Below are 16,807 nucleotides of genomic sequence, written 5' to 3'. Positions count from 1 at the left end.
ATATGACATTATCAAAGCTCTTCTTTCCTGAAGCCCATGTGGGTGTGTAGATTGGAACGGGTTGATCCTGCAAGAAGAGTGGATCCAGCTATGACAAACAGCCATGGCAAGCAGAAGAGAGATGGGTTAACATCTCTCATCTCACTCACTGAAGGCTCTGATGAATGAAGTTTCCAACAGTCTGGATGCACCTGCACCTCAGCCTCCTAAATGATAAAATGTAGGAGTATGATTACCTCTAAGAATCCATGTGTTCTAAACTTCAGGCCCTATGTGTCTAAGGTAAATACATCTAATATTATTTTGTGGGCATTTGGAAAAATTGATTTGTTACACAAATAATGCTTAGAATCTTTTAAGGTAGAAAAGTGAAATAGACATCACTTCAACTTACTACTGAGACACGTTGACGCACCACTGCCAGGACTCTGTCACCTTCCGGAAATAAATAATCATCGACTCAGGTATCCAGAGTAATACAGGACCTAAAGGGATGTTATACAGAAGAAGACATTACACCCTCTTTTATACATCCTTCCTTTCTTTTTTGGTGAGAACATTTAAGTTCTAGTTCCTTAGTATATTTCAATTGCATAATAGAGTGTTATCAACTATAGTTGCAGTGTTTTATTGTAGATCTTCAGAACTTATTGATCTTATAGCTGAAAGTTTGTACCCTTTTATTAATCTCTTTCTATTTTTCCTGACCTCCAGCCCCTGGTAACCACTTTTCAACTCTTTGCATATGAATGACTTTTTTAGATTTCACATATAAATTATACCATGAAGTATTTATCTTTTTCTATTTGGCTTTTTCACTTAATATAATGTCTTCAAGTTTCATTCATGTTGTAATAAATGACATAATTTCCTTCTTTCTCATAGCTGAAAAACATTCTATTGTGTATGTATATTTATGTGATCTATACATATAATATTTTTTATCCATCTATCCGTCGATAGATACTTGATTTGTTCACATATCTTGGTTATTGTGAATAATGCTGCAGTGAAGATGTGGGTGCAGATATCTATTTGATATCCTGTTTACATTTCTTTTGGATATATACTCAGAAAGGGGATTGATGAATCATATGGTATTTCTATTTTTAATTTTTTGATAAACCTCCATGCTGTTTTCCATAGTGGCTGTGTCAATTTACATTTTCACCAACAATGCACAAGAGTTTCCTTTTCTCCACATTCTTGCTAACACTTGTTATTTCTTGTCTTTTTGATAAGAGCCATTTTAACAGGTGGGAGATGATATTGTGATTTTGATTTGTGTTTCCCTGATTATTAGTGGTATTGGGCATCTTTTTATGTACCTGCTGAACATTTGTATGTCTTCTTTGGATAAAATAGATGATTAGAGTCATTACCCACTTTTTGAATTGAGTTTTTTATTTGTTTGTTTGTTTGCCATTTTGTTGTATGAGTTCTTTATATATTTTGGATATTAACCTCTTATCAAATGTATGATTTACAGAATTTTCATTTTGTTGATTATTTCCTTTGGTGTGCAGAAGCTTTTAATTTTGAGATGGTTTAATTTGTTTATTTTGGCTTTTGTTACTTTTGCTTTTTGCATCAGATCCAAAAAGTAAGTCCTGAGACCTAGGTCAAAAAGCTTACCCCTATGTTTTCTTCTAGGAGTTTATGCTGCTAGGTGTTGTTCAAGTCTTTTCAAGTTTAAGTTAATTTTTCTGTGTGATTTAAGATAATGGTCCAGTTTCATTATTTTACATGTGGTTGTCTAATTTTCCCAGCACCATTTATTGAAGAGACTATCCTCTCTCCATTATTGGCTCCTTCCTTGTAAATTAATTAGCCATATGTGCATGCGTTTATTTCTGGGCTCTGTATTCTGTTCCATTGGCTTATGTGTCTGTTTTAATGCCAAAACCATGCTATTTTGATTACTATAACTTTGTAATACAATTTGCAATCAGGAATTGTAATGCTTTTAGCTTTGTTCTTCAAGATTGTTTTGTCTATTCAAGGTCTTTTGTGGTTCCGTATACATTTTAGAATTTTATTTTATATTTCTGTGAAACATGTCATTTGAATTTTGATAAAGACTTCCTTGACTCTGCAGATCGCTTTGGGTAGTATGGACTTTTTAATAGAATTCCTTCAATCCACGAGCACAAAATCTCTTCATTATTTTTGTATCTTCTTCGATTTCTTTCTTTAGTGTTTTATAGATTTTAATATAGACACTTTTTACCTCTTTGGTTAAATATGTCATTAGATATTTTATTCTTTTAAATGTAATTGTAAATGTGATTGTTTTCTTAATTTTATTTTCTGATGCTTGTTGTTAGTGTATAGATACCCAACTGATTTATGTAGATTGATTTTGTATCTGTAACTTTACTGAATTCATTTATTAGTTCTAAAAGTTTTTTGGTGGAGTCTTTTTTTAAAGCTAACTAGATCTCAGCTGTAATTAATTAATCTTAAAAAAAAGAAGAAGAAATGCATATACTTTTGTTGTAAAATTCTAGTGGGTCCACAACATGAAAAATAAGGCAAATATTCTTAGGTTAAGAAATCTACTACAATCTTATAAATTATTTTATTCATTCAAGTTTATGAATTGTTAGAAGCTTTTAAATACATTCCTCTTAATTGTGTTGTGAGTTATCATGTCTATTTTCAGACTTGATTTCCTCTCAAGAATGATAGATGTCACCTATTTCACTTGGGTAATATTAAAATAACATATTTATAATATTTACATTAGCATGAGCCTAGAGACTACTTAACATGCATGCATTTGTAAGTATAATAGAAATAAAATTTGACAAATGAAAGCTTTCATGGTTTAGATAAATCTCTTGGTTTGATTTGTTTCATATGCTCATTCACATATTTTGAGCTGAGTATGAAGATAATTTTTTTATATTAGTCTCTTTAACTCTAGTTATTTCTTTTTTTCCTACTTTTAATTTCAGCTGCTGCTTCTAGCAGAATTCTTTATTAAACTTATTTTCTATTATTAAGACAAATACAGGGTTACTATGAGGCAATAGGCAACCCCTTTCATATCTTAAGTGGAGGAAGTAAAAGTTCTTTCCAGTTCACTTACTCTGCCATTGTATTATCTTTGCCATTCTGGTTTTATCTCCTTTTTAATCTCCCACTTTATAGGTTGTTCTGTTACTGTTTGCTAGTATCTCCTTAATTCTGTAAATATGGGCAAAGGAAAAAAAAATCATAAAATGGGACTATAACATCAACTGACCTTCTTTTGAGATTCTGAAACTTGCTAAGGGAGATAATTCTAAAGAAAAAGAGCATTTAAAAATTACCTTTTAAACCATTTTTGACCCTTCTCTACACTTCCTTATCTGTTTAATTTTATGTTTCCTATCTGAAAGAGTCTTTAATGTTAATTTTTATAAAGAAATGAGATAGAAGGGTCTAGGTTGCTATTAAATTAGACACTCTGCTAATTCATGTAGAATTTGTTTAAGTTGTCTACAACAGCACTGACCAAAGAGTGTTAGAAAAACTGCAATAGGCTCTGAGAGTCAATTTTACTCAGTGGACAAGTGTATTTGGGAAATGCTTCCAGCTAGAGCCATTTTTAAAAGACACACTGTTTCAAAAGATCCTATAAAGTCCTATGCTAAAGAAATCTGCCTAATTCTAGTGTCTTCCACTTATTTGACCCTCTCTTTGTGTAACTTCGGTTAATATTTTATCCTATCTTTATTTAACACCTATTAATAACCTGTCAATTATTTAATCATGGAACACACTTTTAATATATTAGTAAATAGCTGGTATTTCTCAGAGTCTCAAAGTTTAATGATATTTCCTCAAGTTGGGCAGGGGGAAAAGATTATCAACCACAATTTTGATGTTCATATATTTATACATTTCCTGGGTCCTTTTTTTCTCTTTAATTTGTTTTAAATCAGAGAAATAATAGAATAAAGTAAGGAAATATGTGATACTTAAAGGCTTAGTCACAGTTGGCTGTGACAAGTTAGGTATAGGAATATAATGAAAATGCTGCTTTGGCTAATGGTGATTTTCTTCAGGGATAGAGACAGCTAGTAATCTATAGGGCAGTGCTCACTGTGATTTGTCATCCCAGGTAAGGCAGGGAAACCAAGGTTGAATTAAATTAATGTTGGATAAAGCTATTCTCTTTGCCCAAGTTGTGCCAGCTTCTGCAGTAGAAACTTCCACAAACATTTCTGTGCTTTGGGGGAAAGATCTGATGAAGAAACTCCTACCTGTTCTCCAGGGGATTCTATCCTATAGAATATAGGATATATAATGTGAAGACTAGGGGGGTGGCCCTGTGACTCAACCTTTCTCCTTTTCTTTCCTTTGGAAGAAAGAGTGGTTCATAGAATTGAGAGGACACCAATGATCTGAGCACCACTGAGCCAGGTTGAGAGTGTACACTCCCCCTTCATTTCTCTCTCTAGTAGGTATACATTTTTAATTCTCTTCTACCAGTTAGCCAACTGGGGTGAACCTTGTTCATTTGTGTGGGTTGTGATGGTAGTGGGTGGATAGGCCGGTGTCATCCTGTTTTGTTTGTTACTAGGAGAGTCAGTTCATTTGAGGAAAAGAGAGTAAGTACATGGCGAAGCAGAAAGTCCTGTGTGCAGTAACCTGCTCTTCAAATTGAAATGTCAGTGTAATATCAAACCCCAGGCGATCAACAAAAACAGTCTACACAAGAAAATATTGTTTTTTTATTGCTAGCTTTAAAAACTCAATTCAGCATACCAAATATATTTCATAAGTTTTGTTCCATTCATTGACCAGAATTATCACTGAAGGTCTTATCTTCAAGATAGCCAAGTCAAACAATTCATCTGAAGCATGGTTCCATTTTGCTTCATGATACCTTGCCTCTTTCTGTACCAGTAATGATATTTTCTGGTCACTGCAACAAAAAATTCTACTTCTGTACTAAAAAGCCACTTCTCCCACATCTAAAAATATACAACAACTCAAATGTCAACAGTAAACTCAACAAGGATAATTTCTAAGTGATCTGAGATGTGGTAGTGTTTGTAAACAATAAAAGCAAGACAAAGTACTAAAATCTTTTTTCATATAGGGAATATATATCTGTAGAGACACATTTTGTAGACAGTATTCAATCATTAATTTATACATTACACAAATATTCTTCAGACAGGATATATCGGGTACTGTTATGCATTAGGATTACAGCAGTAAGCAAAACAGACAAGAATGCCACCCAAAATTATTATGGTATGAATAGATCCAAAATTAATAATTAAGAGGATCTATGTATACTTTTTCAGAAGTTGATAGGAAATTTTTAAGACTGAGTATGTAGGTGTTGTGTGTGTGTATGTGTGCGTGTATGAGAGAGAAACAGAGAGAGACAGAGAAAGAGAGACAGAGACAGAGAGAGACAGAGAGACAGAGAGAGAGAACCACCTTTATAACTGGACAAGGAATGCCTGACTTGAGCTGGGAATCTTAGGGAACCTGTATTTTAGAGTGTCTACCTTAAAATTCTTTAAGTTCCCTATGGGGGGATCAAGGTGAGGCTGGCAACGCTTTCAAGTTATAGTGTCAACTTTAAAAAGAGACCTTACTCCCATTTCTCTCCTTCTCTGACTATCTCTTGTGTAGGGTAAAGCAATGCCCTGAGGAGATCTGGGAATTACACTTAAGGAGTCATCTCAGAGACTCATATACAGGTTCTGGTTCTAGGAGGCTGGTCTGGGAAACAGATTATTGCCACTGGTCAGAGTAATATTTCTTTCATGGGATTGTATGAAGTTAAGCTGTTAAAAATGGTGCTGACATGCCCACCTTGGGTGAGTTAAATTATTTATGTAAATAAGGCTCCTATCAAAAATAGTTGCCCAGGGCCTCATACACTTTAGCGGCAGCCCTGGTGTGTGAGACTATCAATGGTTAAAGGAGAAGGCTTATGTGATAGGGGATATTTGAGTGAGATCAGAAGGAAGTGATGGAGTAGACTATGTCAATATCCGGAGAAAAGTATTCCAGGCAGGAGATAAAACCAATGCAAAGACTCTGAGGCAGGAGAATGCTTGGTGTATTTGGGTAAATGCAAAGAGGCTGGCATAGCTGAGAAAAATTAATGAAGGAAAGGGTAGTAGATGAGGACAGATAAGCACAGGAGAGGGCCAAAGCAAGTAGTGTCTTGCAGATTATAGTAAAGATTTTGTTTCTTACTCTGAGGGAGCAAGGAAGAAACTTGGGGGTTTTGAGCAGAGAGTAGCATAATCTGACAAATTTTAAAAGAGGCTTTGGGCTAAGGTAGTAAGAGACCTAAGGTGGAAACAAATAAAATCTATTGCAATAATACATGTAAAAAAGGATAATGGCCTGGAGTTAGGTGACCATGATAGAGATGATGAGAAATTGTCAGATTCTAATATTCATGAAAGTAAAGCTAACATTATTTGACTTTAGATGACTGGATGTGAACATGAAAGAAAGAGATGTACCAAGACTAATGTGAGCAACTGGTAGGGGCAACTTGTCATTTATGGAGATAAGGACTACTGAAAGAGGGGCGATTTTGTAGAAGAATTATCAAAAGTTTGCCAGAGAATGTATTAGATCTGAGATACCAGTTAGATGTTTACCTGGAGATGTGGAATAGGCAACTACGTACAGAACACTGGGGAGGCATCATTATAGACACAATATTGGATGCTAAAGAAACACAAGCCACTATATGAGATCACCTGGGAGTGGGCATGGATAGAGAAGAGAAGGAGTCTGAAAACTGAGCCGTCACTTCATGAGACTACACAGGAAGTCAGCATGGAGAGGGAAAACATCCAAGGGCTGAGCCATGACTGCCTGAGATGACCTAAGAAGTGGACACAAGTGGAAAGTAGGTCCAAGAACTAACCATGAGCCAAACAGAAATGGGAGGTAGGAAAACACAGCATAAATAAGAAGGGAAATAGAAAACAAAAAATGGAGTGGTGAAGAAGAGAACATTATGAGTGTCCTGGAACCCAATGAGAATACTGTTTCAAGTGTCATTTTCTGCCTCATCCTCCCAAAGAGACCTGAAGACTAACATCAAATTTAGCAAAGTTGTGGTTGTGTATGACCTTGAGAAGCTCACCTCGGGCATAGTGATAAGAACAGAAGCCTGATTGGAGTAGGTTCATGATAGAATCGAGAGAAGAAGAGGAAGTAAAGGAGCAAGTACAGACATTCCTTTTGAGAGATTTTAACAGGAAGCAAAATAATGTGGCAGTATTTAGAAGGTGTTATAAGTAAAGGATTTTTTTTTTCAGTTTACACATATAAGACCATGTTTGTATAATGACAGGAAAGAAGATTATCTTTCCTCCTCAGAACCTAATAGACCAGCTAACTAAATGTCAGTAGTACCAAGACAATGGGCAGGGATGAGAGCAGATCAAGGGGAAAGAGGACAGAGAACCATCAAGAGAAAAGGGTAAGTATCTTGTTTATTTCAAAATTGCTATCCTTCTAGGCAAAGTACTAGAATATTCCATGAGATCTAGAGGCCCACGGCAGTGCTAGGGACTGTAGTAGCTGGCTTTGAGGTATTGTGCTCCAGCGACTCCCACGTTTGTGTCTCTCCATTCTGTATTTCAAATGCACAGAGAAAATTATTGGGTCAGCTTCAATCCAGTGTCCTCCTCTGGACCAATATATTCTGACCAGTGGGGTAGGGCCACATGGTATAGACAGGAGTATCTGTGGGAAGTGAGGCAGCCTCTCCAGATGGTATTGATCCATACCATGTATTTTGCCTCCTTGAATCTCAGGCTTCATGTCAATCACCCTCTTGAATCCTAACATAAAACATTCATTCCCTCGGAGAATGTACACAGATATTTTAATTTTAATGGTTACTAGTTACATTTGCCTCAGTTCATAAACTTAAAGAAAAGTTGATATTTTTCCCTTTCCTAGATAATCTATTATTATCAAGTTTCTCACAGTGAAGGAATGAGGAGAAATGCCCCAGGTGAGAACATTTGCTATTAGTAGAAATAATTATGACAGATACAATAACTTTAAACTGTACACTGATTTATAGTTTACAAAGTGCACTTTCATTCTCATTAACTCAAGCCTCACAAAATATTTGTGGGTCATATTTCTGTAGCAGGCACTTGGTTTCCTAAATAGCACTAATTCCTTCCTTCTGATTCTCAGAGTCCTAATTTCATTCAGGTGTGTGGCAGTGGTGCTCTGGACCTCAGAGAATGAACTCTGCTCGTCCGAATCAGTCATGTCGAACCCCTTCCTCTTCACCTTGGATAGATGTAGGGGAGATGAGTGATGGGATCCAGTTCCAGCCAGTGAAACATAAGGAAGGTTTTGAGGAACTATTTTCCTTCCTGATAATCCAAAACTAACGGAGATGTAGACCACCTCTCCATATTTTTTTTTGCTTGGGACACTGTTGTATGAAGATTGAATTTTTAGAGCTGGCACAGTCACATTATGACCACTGAGGGGACTTTTCTAACACCCTGAAGGTGGCAGAGCTGAAAAGTGGGAGGACTCTGCGTTGATATCAACAAATTACTGAGTTCAACAACTCTGGAATTATTTACTTCATCACTTCTGGTTAAATGAGACAATAAATTATTTTTTAAGCTATCTTTAGTCTAGTATTCTATTGTTGACTGTCGAAGGCTTTCTCCTTAATACCTTTTGTAGATAAGGATACTGAGGATAAGTGAGATTAAGTGACATGCCCATTGTGGCTCACCTGCTGGCTGGTGTTTTCTTAATTTAAATTCAGATCTTTGGATGATACACATCTCTTTTCAGAATCCAGTGACCTTTTTATGAAGTCACAACAGCTTTCCAGCTTGGTTAATATTTGATTTTAGATAAGCTTCTCATTTATTTTTAAATGCCACCTCTACCCTGACCATCTGCTATCATGGCTTGCAGATGCTCAGCGAGCATGAAAACTTATATAAATTTCATGTGTGGAACTTAAATCTCAATTGCTCCCACCACAACCACCAAGACACTCATATCCACACACCATAATCGTCATTACCCAACACTGGCACCCTCTCTGAACCCTGGCACAGTTTTAGAATCCCTGGTAGTTCAGGCAAGCACTACCAACCTCTCTTTCTGAACTGATATGCCAAAGTTTGATCCACTTCACCCTAAAGCCCATCTCAGACACACACCTACTAGAAAAGATATGAAGCGCCAGAAGCAGCCCCTGGGGAGTGAAAGAGACAGTATGTGGACGCGGCTGGTGTTACAGAAAAATTCTCAGGAATAAAGCAATTGTATTGAAGAACAAAGACCAAGAAGAGAATATAAGACCAAGGTGAATACGGATACAATAGAGCCTGACCCAGGAGGTTGGAAGAAAGTGTACAAAGTATCAGAGAGAAGCCCTTCATAGTACCCACACCAATGGCACCTAGACAGCTTCTCTGTTCCCTTACCCTCTGACCTCAGCACAAGTAACTAAAAAAAGTCATTGTTGCTCTTGGGTTAAAGTGTCAACAATTCCAGGACTTAATTTTAAGTATTATTATGTAATGAAAAATAACAATCACTATTAAAACAATAACAATTGAGACTCTGCAACCACCTTTTGACATGGAGTAGAATATCTGCTCTGGAAATTGCCAAATATAGATCACCAAAACTTCTCAATTCTGCCATAACAAGAAAGAGACTATTTAGCTTGACATTTAGGGATAATTTATACATTTAGGAGGGAGAAAATATCCTTATATATAGTAATTCTTCACTAAGATAACATTACTGAGAATGTTTCGAGTGTAAAATGACCCCATAATTTGTTTTTGTTATCATAATAGTTCATTACACTCGAGGTTTTTGTTACCAAAGGAGTGGTTCCAGGCTACTTAATTAATGAGGAATATTTAAAGAAATTTCTGTACTCAAGTCCTACTTAATGCAGGTGCTATTTTGTTGATGCTTCTTATTTTACAGTTCATTTAAAGGAGAGTGAACACTCCACATAAAGATTAAATAAGATAGTAGGAGGGAGTAAGTCGGAAAAGGAATCTGTCTCCCCATAACACTGAGGGACATGACCTCAAGCTGCCACCAGAAGAACCATGTTGTTTTCCAGTTGAGGCTTTGTGACCTGCTACTTAGATAATCATAGCTGCTTTTACTGACCAGCGTAAGAAGCAGCTTTTAAAAGGAATGTTGAATCAGAAAGAGGGAAAGAAATGAGTTAATAATGGGTTAAATACTGGTGTGGAGAGTAAACGTATGCTATTTTTACAAATGCTGTATTGCTTTTCAGTACCTCCACCTTTACCCTAGTCAATGCTGCATTTCATGCTTCTTAATGAGGAGTTTGCTTTAAAGGTAAAGTGCTTTGAACTGGCTCTGCTTCCATTCAGCTCAGCTGGAGTAGCTCCCACCTCCATTGTCTGCTGATCACTAGGTCAGCTCAGAAGATAGGACATTAGGGCAAATTAGGGCACTCTGCTTGGTGGAAGCCAAAACCTCCAATGAAGAATGTGTTTTGTTCACTGAACACATCCTGCTGTGTTGCTCAGCTAGTGTAATTGCACATCTATATGCCCTCATTTTTTCTCTGTGAAGAGATACAGTGGATATCCATACAAAACAGTCCTAGAATCAATATGCATGAAATAAAAAGAGCAAGCAAGATGAATTTGCCTGAAGGCTAGAACAAAATAGAAATACTCATTGAAGGTGCTTGCTTCTACATCAACCTTTTATTCAGCAGCAAGTAAACTCCTCACATTCTTACCTGTGGTAACTTCAGCCTTTTTTTGTGCTTCAAGGTATCACAAAAGAACAACCAGAGATAAAAATGTGTAAGAGAAATAAAAACAAAGGAATGAGAGAAATGAAAACAATCTCAGGAAACTACGGCAAGGGGAACAGACAAGAATGAAATAACTCTTTTATAGAGATGGGGAGAGTCATTTTAAAAAGCAAAAGTTTTTTCTTTCTTCATTATCCTTAGTACAGAACTCCTGTTTCTCAGTATGTGCATGAATACACGCCTGTGCACCACACACAAGAACATACCAAACGGACCCAATTTAGTTGTCTGCAGCATTTTAAACTTTGAATGAGGGTGCTTGCTTAATCTAGAAGCTCATTAATGTTGATTAGCATAATCAAGCTCTCCTTATGCACAGAGAACCTAAAAAAGAAAAAAAAAACACAAACATTTATTTCTTAGTTGGGGGAAGATAGTGCTGTGAGGACAAAAATAAACATTTCTTTGTCCATATGAGGATTTGTGGGGCAGTAGGAAGGATGTGTTAACTGTAGTTTTTCTAGACCTGGGATATCATGAAAGGGATATTCAACTCAATTAATCCTTGAATGTAGGAACCGTGTATTTCAGTTATCTGTATTTTCTCACACTTCTCAAGACAGATATGTAAACATTTTAGATGCTTGGTATTTATTTATTTATTTTTTGATAAGTCCCTGTCTCAGGCCTTTCTTAAGGAGCTGTAATTCTTCAAGGCAAGAATGTCGCTGCAATGGATACTAAAGCCAATGGACCTCTTTAGTCCCAACTTACTTGATTTCTCTGTAGTATTTGACATGATAGGATATCTGGTTTCTAAAAACATGAGCTCTAGAGAGAGATAGCCTGGTTTAAATCCCAAATCCTACACTTATAAACTATGTGAATTTGGGTAATTTATGTAATTTATATAATCCCTATTTGATCCCTTTAGAAAATGTGATAATAGCATCAACCCCAGAAAGTAGATGAGTTGAGTTAATATGTGTAAAAGAGAACATTTTGTGAAACATACCAAGAACTCGAAAATTTATGATTATTAATCAAATTTCAAATAACCTTCCCTTGACCTTTACAGTAACTTTCTCTTGCATATGACTGGGTTCCACCTCAGGCTTTCTTTTCCACTCCTCCCACACTCTCTTTAGACAAACTCCCAAACTTCATGGCTTTAATTCTATCCATATGCTAATGATTTGTAAATGAAGAGTGCTCTCTGTCTCAGTGAAGTGAAAACTTGGAAAACTGGTTTCTTCTATCCATCACAGAACATTTAACTAGTTGCCTAAGTTTCTATATATTGAACTGTGATACATTTTAATGCTATGCCCAAATAACACCTATATCATTTTTAAAGTTTTAAAAAGTGGAGTTTATAATAAAAAACAGCTCTTTTCTACCCCTATCCTAACCTTTGTCCCAAAGACTGCCACTTTTACTATTTAGGTTGTTCCATTCATTGATTCTTCAGTTTTAATCACTACGTATTGACTTTCTGCTCTAATAAATGAAGATTTAGTCATATAGAGCACTTCACTTTCTCTCTGCCTCCTCATAGAGCTATGTAACTATCATTAATTAAATAACAAGTATTTACATCATTTTGACTGTAACAGATATCATTTGTAGCAACATTAAGTGGTGTTGTATGATCACATTCCCTCATGATTTTTTTGTTTTGCTTTATAGCTTCTTGGTGATTTGGAGGCAGGGATTTCTAATTGCTTTTTTCACATTTGTTGAGATATATTTGACTGATAACATTATGTAATTTAAGGTATACAACATGATGATTTGATATCATGTTGTAAATGATATGTAAAACGATTAACACAAGGTTAGTTAACTCATCCATCACTTTACCTAAGTAACTGCCTTTCATGGCCTGGTCTGGGCCATGAAAGATTCTCAGGAATAATGCAAAATTTCTTGTCACATTTTTCCTAGAGATCACTCTTCTCAGGCCACTTATCTCCCTGCATTATCCTGGACCAATTGCTCTATTTGGCATACTGCAGAGCTTCCATTTTGGCACTTATGTTTATTTCAGAGAAGCACAGTTATCAGTGTAGAACTTCCTCATCCTCCATCCCCAATCAGAATATAAGGTCCTTCTCATTTATGGCATGTTGCTTCATTTTATTGGAACCATAACATCTAGTAACCTCCTAAGAAAGACTGACAAAATATGCGTTTTCCACCTCTGTATACGTCTGAAAATGTTTTTATTCACTTGACCTTAAACAAATAGACAACCAAATATTTCTCCAGCAAAATAGGTTTATTCAGGAACAAAAGAGAATTGTAATTTGAGACGTGTGGTCTAATGGCAAACTACACACAAGTCCAAAAAGCAAAAGAGAGGAATGCTATTTAATGGACTTGGGAGGAGCTGTTGTAAATGAAGAGTCCATTGGAATAAACTGAAAGTTTGAAGTGTAGTGACTTCTCATTGGCTGAGTATAGCAGTCTCTCATTGGCTAAGCCATTACTGGGCAAGGAGGAGTCTCTTATTCCTCTTGCTGAGATAGTAAAGCAGCATCACTTCCTGCTGGATATGCAAGATATGTATCTTCTTCTTGGGATCAGTAAGGTGTGTTGATTGACACTTCAGTGAGAGTTCTCTCTTCTAGCCTTCTCACTCCATATTAAACGAGGTTTCTGTTTATTAATTTTTATAATTTTAATGTAATAATCAAGGATTTCCCAGGATATAGAATTGCAAAATTTAAAAAAAAAAAGTATTTGCACTAAGAGCTATAGAAAGATTCTGTTATTTTTTTCTAATATCCAATATTAGGATTGAAACATGTAATGTCACTCTAATATTATTTGCCATTGTTAAAGGCCAGTTATTTCTTACTCTGAAAGCTTTTAATATAGTCTCTTTCTTCCTGAAGTCCTGACATTTCACAATGATATATCCAGATGTGAGTCTTTTTAATCATTAGAAATTTTTCATCCAGAAATTCATAACCTTAGCTCTCAGAAGTTCTTTTGCATTTTTAAAACACTTTCTTCCTTACCATTTTGACTATTCTCTCATTTTAAAACTCAGTTGAATTCCCTTGATAGATTGACAACATCTTACCTTGTCTCATAAAGTCTACATTCTTATGGCTTTTGGAATTATTTTCTCTGAGATTTGACTTTATTTTTCAACATCTCTAATAATTTTTAAATTACTTTTCAATTGAGGTCATCAGTTTTTGTTTCCATGATCTCTTTGTTAAGCAAATTGTTTTTTTCATATAGCATGCTGTTCTTGTATTTTAGATACAATGTTTTATCATTCAGGATGTTGTATTTTTTTGTCTTTGCTTATTTGCCTATTCTTTGGGTTACCACTATTTTCTTGGAGATCATTTTTGTGGATATTTATCTTGATTTTTCTCTATCACATTTTAAGATTTATTTAAATGATTGATGAACCTCAGTTTTTATTCATATGTTAAATGATGTAATAGCATCCCAGTACAAGATCTTAATTTCTAATATTATCTCTAATAAAAAGAACCAAGTCTTTCTTGGGAAAATGTCATATCCATGGCTGGGAAAGTGAATGTACAAGATAAACATCCTATAGTGCCAGAGAGTAAGAAAGTTCTCAAAAAAACAATCACAACAATGAATATATGTCAACGGGATATAGGAGTCAACTGAAAGAGCTCCCAATGGCCAGGGGTGGAATATTTTGAACAGTGAAATAAATAACTCAGTATTGGATTATAACATAAAGTATAAAGTAAACACTCATGAGTCTATACTATATACAATAAATGATTGAATTAATAAATAAGTAGGAGAAGAGACAAATCTCCCACGTAAAAGAATTTAAAATAATCTATGTATATACTCTATTCCCAAGGAATTGGAGTGTGGGCTGTGCACAATGACTTTTTCCAAAGAGGACAGTATAGAAAGAGGGAAAAAGAGTAACATTATATTCATGCAATCTGAGTGGTGTTACCTCAAACAGATGATCAAGGTTAACATCACCAATTGTAAATCATGTCGATAGCTCATATACTTAATAAGACGTGATGATAATGGACTTTGTTTCTGTAGTCATTCTTCAAAAACTACACAGCCCCAGTCTAATCAAAAGAATAACATCTGACAAATCTCTGTTGAGGAGCATTCTATAAAATACCTGACTTGTCTATCCTGTAATCCAGGGCCCAGCCCCTTAATTAAGTTCACCCCCTCCTTCCTTAGGTTATAAATCCACCAAACATATCAATGCCATTTTCTAATTTTTCCCAACTCAGGGACAAGAAAAAGAGGTTAACCCATTTTTTTTTTCCCCTATAAGATAGCTAAGGCTTTAGTTTAGCACCAATCAGAAAGTTACTTTTAAAACCCACATAATGATATAGGTATTTTTCTACCCTTCATTTTTAGAACATTGTTGAGATGAATTTAAGCATAACCAGTAATTCTCAATAAAAAGATGGGACAATTCTTCACCCTCAAGTTCAAGAGGTTTCAAAATCTTCTGAGTGTCATTTACTAAATTAAACATTCCTTTTACTAAAATGTTTACATATTTCCTTGATGGTACATCTCAACCTTCTTACCTTAGAAAATAATCACTGCCTTTTTGTTAGCCATGGTTACTGGTGGTGCATAGTATCCCTCATACGATGTACCCATGGACAGGAAATACAAACAAGTGGCTGTAGAGTAAGAATCCCTGTGATCATATGCAAGAAGTTTAATACCATAAATGTATAAAACCACTTGTTTTTTTATCAGTAAAAGGGAATTATAATGTGTAACTTATATGATACTGTGTTCAGTCATACACTGAATATGGAGTGTCTTGAATGTAAAAGATCAATATATTTAATTATTATTATTAAAATTTATGTAAAAAAAATAGAAACCCACAAATATAAACAGAGCATTAGGATATATCATGTAATTCAGCTCAACAAATATTTACCTGTCATGTCCTGATGGATATATAGTCAATAAGATATTACTCAAGTTTCTTACAGTCCATGAGGGAGAACCTTGCATGGAAAGATGGTAATAATTCAGTGTTATATGATATATGGGTAGCTGGACCTATGTATAGGGTGTTATAGTCACAAAGAAAAGAGACAGATAGTTCAATTGGGGTAGGAATGTGGGTCTAGGAAAGATTTGATGTGGATATAATGTCTACATTTGGTGTTATAGGCAGGTTAGAAAGTGAGTAGTAACAGGGAGAGAGTATGAATACATTAACAAGAGGCAGACAAGGATGTATAGTCTAATATTGTGCATTTTGTCTTGTTTTGATATGTTTTTTTAAAGATTCAGTACCAGTATTTTGTAAAAAAAGAGAGAGAGAGAGGAGGAGAGATTATATGAATGAAACTTTGAACTGAAGAAAAGGAAATCTCAATTTCAAGAACAAAGTGTGAAGGTTTTGTTCTTTTTTTCTTTCTTTTCTTTTTTTTTTTTTTCGCATTTGGTATTTTTAAAATTATCACTGTTTTTTTCCTGGCATTGAGTCATTCTCTGAATTAAAAGAATAAACAGATGTGGTCAATTATTTTGTCAGTTTTACTATGGAAACATTTTTGCTGAATACTAGCTAGAAATAAAAACAATAGCTTTTAGTCAAATAAGCACAAGCTAAGAAACTCATTTAGAAAACATCTTATCACCTTTTGAATCTTTGAAACTGCTCCATTTCAAATTATTGAATGTCTACAATTCATTCTCTGACTTTTTATCTTTTGTTTCTTTTACCTAAAACTCTTCACCCTCCTCAATTCCATCTTATTATGGCAACAGAGTAACACCTGTCCAAATTCCATTTTATTCCCAAACATTTCTGTACATCTCAGCCTTTGTTGAGATCTTTCATGCTAGAATACAGTCCTTTTCCTCATCTGGATATTATATCATCAATCTTGAATATGCAACTTTGGGATTCTATCTTCCATGTGGAGACTATTTTTGCCCTCACTAATGTTAAAAAGTCAGATTCTTCCATTGCATTCTCCTATCCCC

Source organism: Pteropus medius, unplaced genomic scaffold, assembly GCF_902729225.1.
Source record: "Pteropus medius unplaced genomic scaffold, Ma_sr-lr_union100, whole genome shotgun sequence".
NCBI classification, from domain to species: Eukaryota; Metazoa; Chordata; class Mammalia; order Chiroptera; family Pteropodidae; genus Pteropus; species Pteropus medius.
The sequence above is the reverse complement of the archived record's forward strand: the minus strand, read 5'-3'. Positions refer to the sequence as shown.